The following is a 13,110-nucleotide window of genomic DNA, read 5'->3' as shown; positions in this document are numbered from 1 at the left end:
ATTATCAAAAACTACTTAATTGTAGCTACAGACATTAACATAGATAATGACCAATTGGGTTTGTCCTATGAATGCAAGATCAGTTTAATGTTAGACAACTGAATAAAGTAGTTCACCATATTAACAAATTCAAGGTGAAAAAAATCATACAATTTTTTTTTTAAGCAGAGAAACTTTTGGCAAAATTTAAAATTCAATCATGATAAAAACTCTTAGCAAATTTATGAATAGAAGGAATTTTCTTTAACCTAATAAAGGAAACTTAATATTTTAAAATATGAACAATGTATTTTTAAAGACATGCAATAGCACGATTAATTGTAAGATGTTGAAAGCGCTCTCCTTAAGGTCAGAAGTTAGACATGGGTGTCAGCTCTCATCACTTCCATACAACATCGTATTAGAGGTCTTAATTATAGTAAGAGAAGAAGAAATATATAGGAATTTGAAAGAAAGAAACAAATTTATCGTTTTCAGATGATACGGTTGTCTATAGAAAATACTGAACAATTTACAGGTAAAATTTTAAAATTAATGAGAGCACTTAGTAAAGTTATTGCAATTTAAGCCAACTGCATTCCTATATACCAGTGACAACCCAGTATTTCCTCTTGTAGGGGACATAATTACCAGGGGACTTATAGAAGAATGTTCATAACATCCCTGTTTATAGTAACAAAAAACTGGAGACAACCAAATAGTTATCAGTGGTGAAACGGATTAATAAATTAGGGTATGTTCATACAGCAGACTACAATATATCAATAAAAACTAATTAACTGTAGCTACATATATGAATATAGGTAATTTAAAAAAAACACAAAAGGTTGAGTATAAAAACTCACATCTCAGAATAATAATATTGCATTATTTCATTCACATAAAATTCAAAACCAAGCAAACAAAAAGAGTATATAGTTTGGTGATATACCTATGTGGTAAAATTATAGGTAAAAACAAAGGACTGGTTAATAAAACATAAGGATGATCCCAGAAAAGGGCACTCAGAAGGACTTCAAGATACAGAAGCTGTTCTGTTCCTTAGGCTGGATCGTGGGTTCACCGATGTTTATTTGTTATTTTTAAATGGTGTGTGTGCATCATTTATACTCTTTTCCCTATGATGCATTGCACAGTAAAAAAAAAAAAAGGTTTTAAAAACTATTTAGTTTATGGTACACTCCCATTATGAAGTCTTTGCTAAACCAACTTCCCCAGTGGAACAGATTGGGAAGGGAGCAGGGTACCCTTCTCAGCTACGTTCCTGTAGATTTACCTCTGTTAAAATGTGTGACAGTTTGTCTATCCTGGTGTGTTTGTTGCTGTTGCTACCTAAATGGTGAGCTCCTTGAAGACAAGGATTACTATCCTAGTTCTTCTTAGCATCTTTGGCACTTAGCACGAGGTTGAGTTCATAGCATGCGCTAATAGAGATTTATTTTTGGAGAATGAGAGGAGTAGTTGTTGCTGAAAGTTGTAAACAATACACATCATTTGCACATATATACACACAACATTTTTCCTCTCAAATTTGTCCTATATTAAAATCTAGTGGTTTTTCAAATCTTGTTTTCATCCTAACCTTTTCTTAAAAATTCAGAGCTCTAGGAATTTTGAGGGGTGAATGTGTATGTGTGTGTGTGTGTGTGTGTGTGTGTGTGTGTGTGTGTGTTTAGATCTTGGGGAGAAGAGTTTGGGGAAGGTTGGGGAGTGAGAGGATGTAGGAGGAAAGGGAGAAGGTGTAGATATTCAAAAGCAAATAATCCCTCTTTGAGACCAAGAGCCAGTCTCAGCGAAGCTAGGGTGTGGGTGTGGGTGTGGGTAAGGTGAAACAGACTCTTAGGATCCCCCACTCTGTCTTTTAGCCCTTTCCTCCTCTTCCCTACCCCTGCTTCCCTCGCCCTTGGCTTTGATTTCACTCTCAGAAGGCTGACTTGTAAATCTCTTTTTAGATGTTAGTGGAGACCAAATGCACTCCATTTGGTTTTCAATAGGACGCCCTTTAAGGCGAAAACCCTGCAAGAGCCCCACAAATATGGCTGAAAGTGCTGTTTTAAGGCCCCATAACAGACAGATGCAAGGTTTAAAACATGTAAGCTTTCACCTAAAGGGTCTACATTTCTGATCTGCCCACCTTCCGACAAGGGAACTCCTGCAGGGCGCTGAGAAGCAGCCACTCCTGTAGACAGGTGGTCCACCTGAGGCCTCCTCCTTCCAATGCGTGATCTGTCTGCTGGAGCTGCCGAGGCCCTGCTGTCCAGCATCCATACTGTGGAGCAGAGAGAAGGAAGTTCTTCTGAGAAAGTACATCCAGAGAGCTTAAGGCCTGCGAGAAACTCTTACTGTCTCTTTTAAGGGGACCTTAGTTTTGTCTGTTTGTTTCTGAATTTTCCGTGATTCACAGATTGCTGTAAACTGTGTTGAAGGGCTGCTTGCTTGCCGGTGTGATGCTGAAGATGAGGATGCTGAAGATGATAAGGGTAGCTCTACCCGGTGCCAGGCTCTGCGATGGGCCTTTAAAATGCCTTACGTCTAGTCATTAGAACAGCCTACATGGTAGATGATATTACTACCATTTTACAGGTGAGAAACCCGAGGATCCAGGAGGTTAAGTGCGTCCCACACTTGGGTGGTCCCCAGACATTTATGGTTGTATACCCTATCAGTCAGAATGTTTTTGAACTTGTATGCACCTCCATTTATGTCTATTTACTTATCCATAAAGCATAAATTAGTCCTACTTATGGGACTAATTAGTTAATATTTCAAGGCACAGGATACGCCTAAGGGCAAAGTTTACTGTGAATAATAGTGGATGTAAATCCACATTTCACATAGCTTTCTTGATAATTTTTCATACTTCTCTCTTTTTTTTTTTTTTTGGCCAATGGCTTGTCAGATGTGATTAGTGCAACATTATTTTTACCTCCTAATATGGTTGACAAAGAGCTTGTACCAGGCCTGAAAGAAGTTGCAGCTCTGTCATTTTTTCATGTCAACCTGCGGTTTAAGCTACAGTTTCTAATGGTGCTTGTTCTGAGTGTGATTCAGTTAAACCTGGGTCATATTACCCATAAAGTCCCTGAACGAGGCAAAGGTAAAGTGCAGCGGGACAACACAGGGAGCCGGCGGGGGTGGGGTGGGGGGTGCTCCACTGCTGACTTCCCCCTCAATGCCTCACTCACCCCTCACCCTGGGTCACCCGTGGCCCTTGGACACGCTGACCAAGGCACAGGGAAGGCATGAAATTTTTCTTTACACATTAGCAAAGCTTAATTTCTCCTTTTGTGTTTAGACTTTAGAGATGTGTAAATAATTCTAAAAGCTTCCAACTTTCCAGCGCTTCATTCTGTGCCCTCTCTTTTGAACCCCATGGCGAAGCTAGCTAAAGCAGGGGTGTGCTGAGACCCAAACACGCTTCTCTCTCTCTCAAACCTGTGCTCCTTCCTTGGGCGACCACCTGGGTGTCAGTTTTGCTTTTCATTTGATTTTAGAGCAAAACTCTTTGGAACCAGGAGTCAAGGCCCATCTGAAGTATTTGTCTTTCTTTCTCTTCTCATTCATATTCTGTTTCCTGCCCAAATGAAAACGATGACTTTGAATTTGTGAGAAGAGCCCTGCAGTGGGATGGAGAATGCAAAATGTTGATGTCTTTTTTCTCGAAAGTATCTCTGTCTTGCTTGACTTATCCCAGATTATTTCCCTGATTCTGAGGGGCTCAAAAACTGTTTGTTGAATACAGGAAGGGAGGAAGGGAGAAGTGAATGAATGTTTGGGGGATGGTTGGAGGAAAAGAGGCAAGTTGAGAAATGATGGGGTGGCAGGACCTGGATACAGAATCGGGGGCCTCAGAAGTCCTCGGGCACCTACCTTGGAGAATTAAATGACATCTAACCTTGGTCAGCATTTGGAAGGACACTTCTTGTTCAAAAAAGAAAAACGTTACAGTACACTGTGATAAGACCATTTCCTTTCTCACAGCGTCTCCTTTAATGTCAGGTCTGAAATATGAAGTCATTAGGGGATATTAAAACAGTGCTGACAAACTAATTAACAAAAGACATTACGCCGGATGGGCTCAATTTATCCTTTTTAATGGTTCTTATAAATGGGTGCCGCCAATTAAAATTAATAAAGATTTACCAGCGATTGCCCGGTGTACATTGCTAAGAAGCACTGCTGAAGGTCGGCTTAAAGTCAGCTTTGTTGGAGCTGCAAGTTCAGCTCTGGAGCGGCAAGTCCTAGGGAGTCCCCCAGGTTTTCTGTTTCTCCCTGGCTGTTTCTCCTTCAGCTCCTTTCTCTGGCCTTTCCACCTTCTGCTCTGAGCTGTGAATCCATCTCCCCTACCTCTGGTCAGCTCCAGCCCATCGAGGCCCGACTGAGATGCCCCAAAATTAAATACATAAAAGGGAGAATAACGCGCTGTGACTAGCCTTACACACGCTGCTCTGATTTTTCACAATTTGCATTATGGCATTTCTGCTGTCACTTCTGGAAAGTGCCTTCTGGATTTGCTTAGCAGAGCTCGTGTCTTGAAATCCACCCAGCCTGGTTTGTCTTGAAACCTTCTTGGTGTCTTCTGATTCCTGGGAGCCCCAGCAATGTGGGTGCACCGAAGCCATAGGCGTGGGCTTGGAAACAAGGCCAAGAGAGCTGGTCCCAAAATCTGAGTGCTTTCCCTAGGGGAGGGTCCAGAAACACTGTTCAGAGAATCCTGTTGTCACTGTTCTTCTTCTTCTTCTTCTTTTTTTTTTTTTTTTTTAAATAAGTGCAGGTTCCTTTTATTAAGCATGGGACAGCCCCTAACTGATTTGTCTGAAAGCAAGGGATGCCTGCATCGTCCAGGGAGGAGACTGTGTCCCCATCCTGAGCCCTGTCCCCTCCTTTTGACTGTGACTTCTCCAGCCTGGGGCTGAGCAGCTGCTTTGCTGGAATTCTTACCTCCAGATCCAAGCCTCTTTTATCCTGCAAGTGAACTGGCCTTGGCTCTGTTCAACATCAGCCCTCCTCAGGGATGGGCCTCCTTTCCAATCCAGCACTCAAGGATCGGAGCCAGATGAGCTCCTGAAGGAGACCTTCCTTGGCTGGGAGGGTGGGAGATGAGCAGGGCTGAGTTTGCACTCCCTTCCCCCAGGGCTGGGTATGGTTGGGAGGAGCAAGAGCTGGGCACCAGAGAGAAGGGGAAGATCCAAAGAAGAGGCAGAATCTTGGAGGTGATGGCCCCAGCAGCTTGCATAGCTATCACTGGCTGTCAGAAGAAGTAGAGACACCAGTACCCTGTTCCGACCTTGGAAGAGCCTGTGTCAGAGGCCAAGAGACAAGAAGAGAATTCTTTAGGGCATAAGCCAACAGGCTGCAGTCACAGGAGCCCGAAGTGGGGTTCCCTGATCTGCCAGGATGTGATGTGAAGGGTGCAAACAGCCCCTTCTCCCTGTGGGCTGGTATCTATCCCCCTTGGCTTAAAGTTCCCTGGATGCAAGTCAGTGAGGATTGCATGCTAAGTGCTAAACTTAGCTCCAGAAGGCCTCAGTTAACACTGCTTCCCTGGCTCTCTTGCTGACTCCAGGAACTTGGGTAAATTTATCAGATGGAGCATATGGTACCTGGTGTCCTGAGGATCAGGACAGGCATGTCAACAGGGTACAAGTGAGGCAGGTGGGAGCATGGAACTCCCAGGCTCAAGAGAGCAAAGGAACTAAAAACCAACTTGCTACTTTGTAATTTATCTGGTACCTGCTTTTTCCTTGTGTGCCCTTTACATGGGATTCTGTGTATGGGTTCCCCCAAGAGTGGGGTCAAAGACAATTGGGCAGGTAACTGGATAGAGATGGATCTAATTTCCCTGTTATGGTCCCCAGCAGGGCTGTGTCACATGCTCCTATGCAAATGGTGCCGTTAGACCTTCCCCTTCCCCATGAGTCTCCTGAGAGAAGGCCACATATAGGATCATCTGAGGGCAGGTACTGTGGGAAGAATACTGCCCTAGAGTCAGCAACTAGGGATTCAGCACATCTGGCTGTATAGGTTGGAGATAGCCATATAAATGCCCAGCACGTGGTTATAGACAATGCATACTGGTTTCCTTCCTGTCGCTTTTTCCTGGATCCCTGCCTCCCTCATCTGTAGGCAATAAAGGGATAATATTGCCCTAATATCTGGGACCGTGTGGTTGGAGGGAAGTGACATTCTTGTCAAGTCAATTGAATTTGTTAAAAGAATCCAAGGAAGACCCATATCCTTTAGTCTCTCCAGAAAGGAAAGAACCAGGAAGACCTGGACTTACTTAAAAAATCAGAGCAGTAATAGCACAGTGGGATCTGTTTGTCCTGGGTCATTTGAGTCATAAAAGCCAGAGGTGGACAGGCTCTTTGAAGCAAGAGTTGAACTCAAGGATGAGGAGAGAACCCCACGGAAAGGGTGAGGCAGGTCTGTTCTCATCTTGGAGGGTCACTGGGTGGAGTGGGCTGTCTTCTCTATCCCCCCCTCCCCACTATCTGCCTAACCCCCAATTCTGCATAGAAAAGAGGAAAACGGGCAAGATAGGTACCCCACAGCAGAGCTCCTCTGCAGGCCGTGGGGAAACCATCCATGCACGATGAATTCATGGGGAAATGTGACCTCCAGAGAGCCGGGCTCCCTGGGAGGCATTAGCCACACTCTTAATCGTGCATTTTATTGTTTCTAACATCGCACAGCAAGTCACTTGTGTGACAGTACATTAGAGGCGACAGAGCAAGTTAGAATAAATAGACTCGATCCCCTCACAGAGCCTCCTCTGTCAGAAACCAGGACACAAATGCCTTCTGAAGGCCAGAGGGGTAAAGAGTCCATGAAACAGACTTGAAGAGAAGATTTCCCAGGAATGCCTCAGCCCAGCCAGTCTTAAACAGCAAGATGTAGACACAGGAGTTGAAAATTCAAATGCTTCCAATTACATAATTCAGTAACAAATGCAAGGTACCAACTTAATCTTAACTGTGACCCTGCCCTACTCCCGAGCTATGGCAAAGGCAATTTTAGGGTTTAATGTGAGAGCGCCCTCTTCTGGAGGATGCAGTGGGGAGTAGTTGAAAGGCCACTAGGCTTAGAACCCAAAGATGCCCTTGAGGTCTGTAGCTCCTCAGCTGTTGGATAAGTGACTTGACTCTTCTGCAATCTGATTGCCTCCACTATCTGTCAGTTGGAAATCATAACCCCCAATCACCTTATAAAAGGCAACACACTTTTGCAGGACTCCAATAGGACTCTGTACCTAAAAGTGGTGTGTACAGAAATATGAGGTAATTAGATCCCCCTTACAGATTTCAGATCAGGTAGGAAGTGGAAGTGGGGGCTGGCAGTTATGTCCTTATATGGAGAAATTAGCTAGCATTTAGTATACTTAGTAGTTAACACTCTTGTGCATTGGGTACTTTTATCCTCTTTTTATAAATGATAAAATCAAGGTTCAATAAAAGTGAATTCCATGTTGTTGTACAACCAGGGAGTACCAGTGTTCAAACTTAAACACATGTATTTTAAGTCCATATCTTACGTCCTTTCTATCATACCAAATTGGCTTTGATCAGTGTCCCAGCATCATCTGGGCAGCCACTCCAGAGCTCAGTAGTCCTTCCCGGGAACCATGCTAAGGATACAGAAGTGACAAACAAGGTCAGGGCCACAGTTTCTAGTATCCATCCACAGCCTTGTGGACTAATGTGGGAGAAACTGTCATTCATTTTGTCTGTCTGTCCATCCATCCATCCTTACATCTAACAATCCATCCTTCCAGGGGACCTTAGATAATAGAAAAATTACAGAATTTGGGATCAGAAGAAGTGGGTTTCTGTCCCTAAGGCAGAATTTCTTTCACTTGGATGAGAAGCAGCTGTTGAATGTGTGGATTCCAAGCCCTACTAAATTAGATTCTCTGGAGCTACAGTCCACTAATCTGTATATTTAACAAGCTCTCTGGGTGACACTGATGCTCACGTTAAGTTTGAGAATTGCTGCCCTACAGGATTATCTACAGCTGGAAATGTTCCAGCTTCCATTATGTTCCAAGCTGCTCAAAGAATAGAAAATCAAACTTTACTCTGGTTTGGGATGGGTTCTGCCCTATGGGCTCTGTCCTGGAGGTCGGATTATCTCTGACTCCCTATGAAGTGGGAGTCACTGCTGTGCCCTCATCTTTCATCCTTTTGCCCCCAGGCATATCTGTTCCCCTCAGCAAAGGAACAATCCCCGAGTTACGACAGTCAGAATTGTTCTTGCTCTGGGGTACTCTTCCCTCCCTCCTTACCCTGAAAGCTGGCACATTCTAGAATCCTAGAGCAAGGAAGACCCTTGGAGACACAAACCTGGCTCTTCTGACAGCACAGTCTGTGCTCTTTCTGCCACACAAAGCTTCCTTGCATACAGCTGGAGCTTAATAAGTGCTTGAATAATGAGTCAATTACTGAGTGTTTCTCTTAATCTATTCTTGATCCAAAAGATTTGCCTAGGACAAGCTCCTCACGGTCAGTGGGTAAAGAGACATCAGCGATGGACATCATATTAATTCTTACTGGTTAAAACAGTAACGACTGCTGCCAGCATCATTTACTGAGCACCTGTGTGCCAGGTGCTATAATAGATGGTTTACATATATTATCTCAAAAACTTCTGAGAAAGTCCGTGTTATTTTCATTGTACAGGTGAAGAAATTGAGGCTCCAAAAGTGAGCTGACTTGTTCAAGATCACAGCTCGGACATGACAGAGCCAGTATTTAAAGCCATATCTATTAGTCTTGGTAGCCCATATTTTTTGCAATATTCCTTTTTTATTGCTTAATAGGTGTTTATCTGGCAGATCTCCCAGGAATTGTGTAAACAGCTTGGCCTCCCCTCACACTGTGGCTGCCTGGTCTCAGTAAGTCCACATGAGATCCTTGGGAAACAGTAACAAGGATCATGTCCAAGGATGAGCAGCTATGGGTGCAGCTGCCATCATTTCAGTGTGACTGTGCTCTGCCTTCACATCAACAGGCTGGAGTCCTGTTGGCCCACAGATCACTGGAGTTACTTGAAAAACTGCACACAGTGGAAAGAAATGAAATGCTATATTTATCTAGCGCCTAATACACTACAAAACACTTCCATATACATGCTCCAATAATCCTCATAAGAGATTGGAGAGGAGCATTGTAATTGTCCTTAGTTGTTTAGATGAGGATGCCGAGGCTCAGATATGATAAGTACATTTTCCCAGATGATGCAGCTAGTGAGTAGCTGAGCCAGAATGCAAACCCAGTTCTCAGACCTCAAACCCACCACTCTATCTATTACAGCAGTGTTTCTCAAAATGTTAAAGTGTTGAATGAATACCCGGGGCCTCTTGTTAAACTGCAGATTCTTACTCAGTAGATTTGGAGTGGGGCCTGGGATTTTGCATTTCTAATGATCTTACCCATGATGCTCATGCCGATGGTCCCTGGGCCACACTTGGGAGCACTGAAGCTTTTCTAGACCATGGTGCCTTGATGTGGGCACTGACCATTCCTATGAGGCTGCAAATCCTTAGTAAGTCACACTCCTCCATAGCCCCTCTTAGCTTCTCCCTCTCTTATCCTGTATGGGGGCTTCTTTTTTAATAGGATGGAGATGACAGCTTGGTGGAAAAGGATTATGAAAGATAAAAAAATTGCTTCTTGTTTTGATGCCATTTCCTTATCTGCTGTACCACCTTACAAGTTCCTTTCAGGGACACTGGAGAAAAGAAATAAAAATCAGAGAAGTACCTCAAAAATGTTCAGCTCAGGACAATTCAGGCAGGGTTCTGGCCTCCACCTTCCTATGGATTTTCTACTAGGAAAATGTGGATGTTTAAAAAAAAAAAAGAATAAAGAAAATACTCTGGGAACCTTAATGGAGAGGAGATCCCATCTCTTCCCCAGGACACCTTGTAGATAAACTTGAATTCAATTAACTTTTATTGAGCATCTAATATAAAAAGTAACAACAGTCAGTAGCTAATGAGGGTTTCCTAGGGGCCTGACACATTTCAGACATCTTCATCTATTAATTTATTCAATCTTCCCAACAATCCTTAAAAGTGTCTAATATTTTTGGTTTCTTCTTATAAATAAGGAGGCCCAGAGTGATGAATTAACTGGCCCAAAGTCACATAGTAAGTGGTTGAGCATGGATTCAAATCCAGCCTCTGACTCCAGGATACTAACCCTTTAGCTGTGTAACTTCACTCTTGGGCTGGACTGGGAGTTTTCAAAGGAACATGTGACAGGGAATGGAAAAGCAGATGATTCGGTTGACCATCATAGGACTGGTACTTCACAAGCAACATCTCCCTTAATCCTCATAACAACCCTTTGAAGTAGGGTGGGGTCTCCCTATTTTAGAGTTGAAGAAATGGAGGCGAGAGCTAGTCACATTTCCCTGGTCTCACAGTTGGCAAGTGACAGGGCCAAGGCTCTTACTCAGGAGTGTCTGATTCCAAAGCCCATGCTCCTTCCCTTTCCCCTGGAGGACTTTATGGTACCAGCTGCATACACCCAGCAGTGTGATGTTCTGATGGGATGGGGTCTCCATGGCCTCAGGGCACACCTCCCCTCCACAGCCCCACACCTCAATTGAACCAGATGTGTGCATCAGTGAGAGGGAGGGAATGTGTGATCTTCATGGCAGCTGATGAGGGGCCCAGATGCATCCCAGATGAGGGGACTCCAGTTTCTGAGTGGTGGGAGAACAGTTGCACCATCATGTTCTCCACCACCCTGTTAGAAAAAATATGTATGTGGAATTGCAACCTCTAAAGTACTCTATGTGTGTCTGTTGATTGTCATTGTTAGTGAGCAGTGTCAACATCTGTGTGGTCAGTGGCTGTGGGATCCTGCTCCTGACATGTGAGTCATCCACAGTGAGGATGGGGCCTAAGTGGACCTCTGATTCTCAGAATCCTTTGTTACTGTTTAGGACCCACCAAGACATGTTCCTTCCTTCTGCAAAATTAACTGTTAATTAAGGTTGTTGCTCATCCAAGATGACAAAGTAGGTCCATGGAAGACAGGGCCATTTTAACTTTGAGCAGGGATAGTGTTCAAAGGCTTAACATCTTGCAAGCATGGGAACTGGCTATTTAGAAGGGTACCAGAGGTAAACAACAGTACAGCTGTACTGGAGTGCACTAGCTGAATAGCTGCCCTGCCTTTGGGTTCTGAGTTTTGCAAAGTCCTGTGGATATGCTTGAGACTTAATAACAACAACAAAAACATCCAAATACTAAAGTTAATGATGTTTTAATTAAATGTCTATAGATCATAACATATGTCAATAACTAATTGCCCATCAACTCTTAAATAGTCAGGTATAAACTTTATTTGAGTAGGCTATGGGAGTATTTGAATATGTCTGATAAGCAGTGGGATGGGGTTTCTAGAAGTGTGAGTACCTAGGGTTTACAGAGACCCTAAAATCCCTATGGAGGAGGCGGGGTGATCATTACAGCTAATGCTTACTTTCAGGTAAAATCTTTCCTTTCAAATCCTGCTTGGCTTCTTATGTGTTTCTCCTGCATCCTTCCCCTGTGGTCACCAACAGGGTAAACAAATTCCCTATTTTCCAGAAAGTGCTGAGGATAGGATGTCAGTGGGGTTAGCGAGATGGCCACTGGCCTGTGCAGAAAGAGGTCTGCATTCTTTCCCCAGAGCTATTGCCTACTCATTCATGATGCATGTATTTGCTGAGCCAGGCTCTGTGCTAGACCCTGCTGATAGTACTGAGCAGTGGTGTGGCTAGGCAGGTCACTTGACCTGTCTGAGTCTCAGTTTCTCCATCTGTAAGATCAGGGGTTGGACTAGATGGCATTTCTGGGTCCCTACAGCTGACATTGCCCAGAACTACAATACATCCAGGGGCCCTGGTGGAAACCGCTGCACGAGCTTCATATATCCCTGGGGATGTGGTAGCATCACTCTTTACATGGCCAGCTGGGGCCAGGTCTTTAGGAGCTGCAGACCCTAGAACCTGGGCTTGAGGATTTTCGCCTGAGGCTGGTGGACCAGCAGGAAGTGCAAAACCTTGGGCCTGGGACATTTCTCATGCTGAGAGATCCCTGGCCACATCTGGATGCTCAGTGCACTGTCTCTGCCAAGAGGCTCTGACATCTTCCTAGTGCCTGACCAGGGGCCTTCTCCCTAAGGAAGGTCTCTACCTGGTCCCAAGCCTCCTTTCAGCCCTGGGCACAGTGGATAGGGAAGGAAAAGGGTAGAGATATGGCATGCGGAGCACTGCCTAGAACAGCCACCTTGATGGCATCAGGAAATAGGGCAGTAGGGAATATGGTGGGGCAGGTGCTAAAGCAAATATTTGAAGTTTGGGACTCCAGAATCTCCTAAGCTTTGTGAACCTGGTGAAATTAATTTTAAAATGTACTTTATTTAACCCAATATATAAAAATATTATCATTTCAACTTGTAATCATATAAAAATGAATAATAAGATCATTTACATTATGTTTTTCATTCTACTTTGAAATCCAGTGTGCATTTTATACTTATGACATGTCTCAATTCCAACTAGCCACATTTCAAGGGCTCAGGAGCCACATGGGGCTTGTGGCTACCATCTTGGATGGTGTAGCTCTAGAGCATTCATGAGTCAGCTTTAGGGAGGATGTGAACCCCTTACAATTGGTTACAAACGTTTGTTTCCATGTACATTGTGTATTTTTTATGAGGGGGGTATATGTAGCTTTATCAGGTTAGCAAAAGCATTAAAGACTGCCAGAGGATTAAGATCCACCAATCCAATAGAAAAACATAAAATTTCTCAGAGTTCAATCTCATGATAGCCAAAACTTGGCATTGCAGTGCTGGGTAGGGTACCCTTGCCTACCCTGCCCATGTACTTCTAACACTTCTGGGTGCCTCTGATTTTGGATAGTATATCCCGTTGTATGTGGATTAGAAAGTGTGGTTGCCAGATGATGAGAGGGGCATCCCATGGCTTGCTGAGAGTCAAGGAAAACCATCAGGGGAGAGAGGGGACATTTCTTGCTATTTGCAGACCAGTATTGTTCCTAAGATCTGTGTTTCAGGATGAACTTCCAGATCACCAAGGGTAGAAATACTG

At 43.9% G+C, this 13,110-nt stretch overlaps 1 long non-coding RNA gene across 2 annotated transcripts in view; it reads left to right on the top strand.

Annotated features, from left to right (window-relative positions):
- LOC106729594 overlaps positions 1–13,110 on the top strand; it is a 93,352-nt gene that overhangs the window by 40,285 nt on the left and 39,957 nt on the right. Inside the window, exon 7 of one of the 2 annotated variants that reach the window (XR_004320862.1) lies at positions 2,405–2,847. The exons of the other annotated variant lie outside the window; for it this stretch is intronic. This is a non-coding gene — a long non-coding RNA (uncharacterized LOC106729594). Of the gene's footprint in view, positions 1–2,404; positions 2,848–13,110 lie in introns of those variants that run through there. 2 annotated transcript variants of the gene reach the window in all.

The sequence above is a fragment of the Camelus ferus genome, chromosome 6, assembly GCF_009834535.1.
Source record: "Camelus ferus isolate YT-003-E chromosome 6, BCGSAC_Cfer_1.0, whole genome shotgun sequence".
Lineage (NCBI taxonomy): Eukaryota > Metazoa > Chordata > Mammalia > Artiodactyla > Camelidae > Camelus > Camelus ferus.
This window is presented reverse-complemented; position numbering and strand designations above follow the sequence as displayed.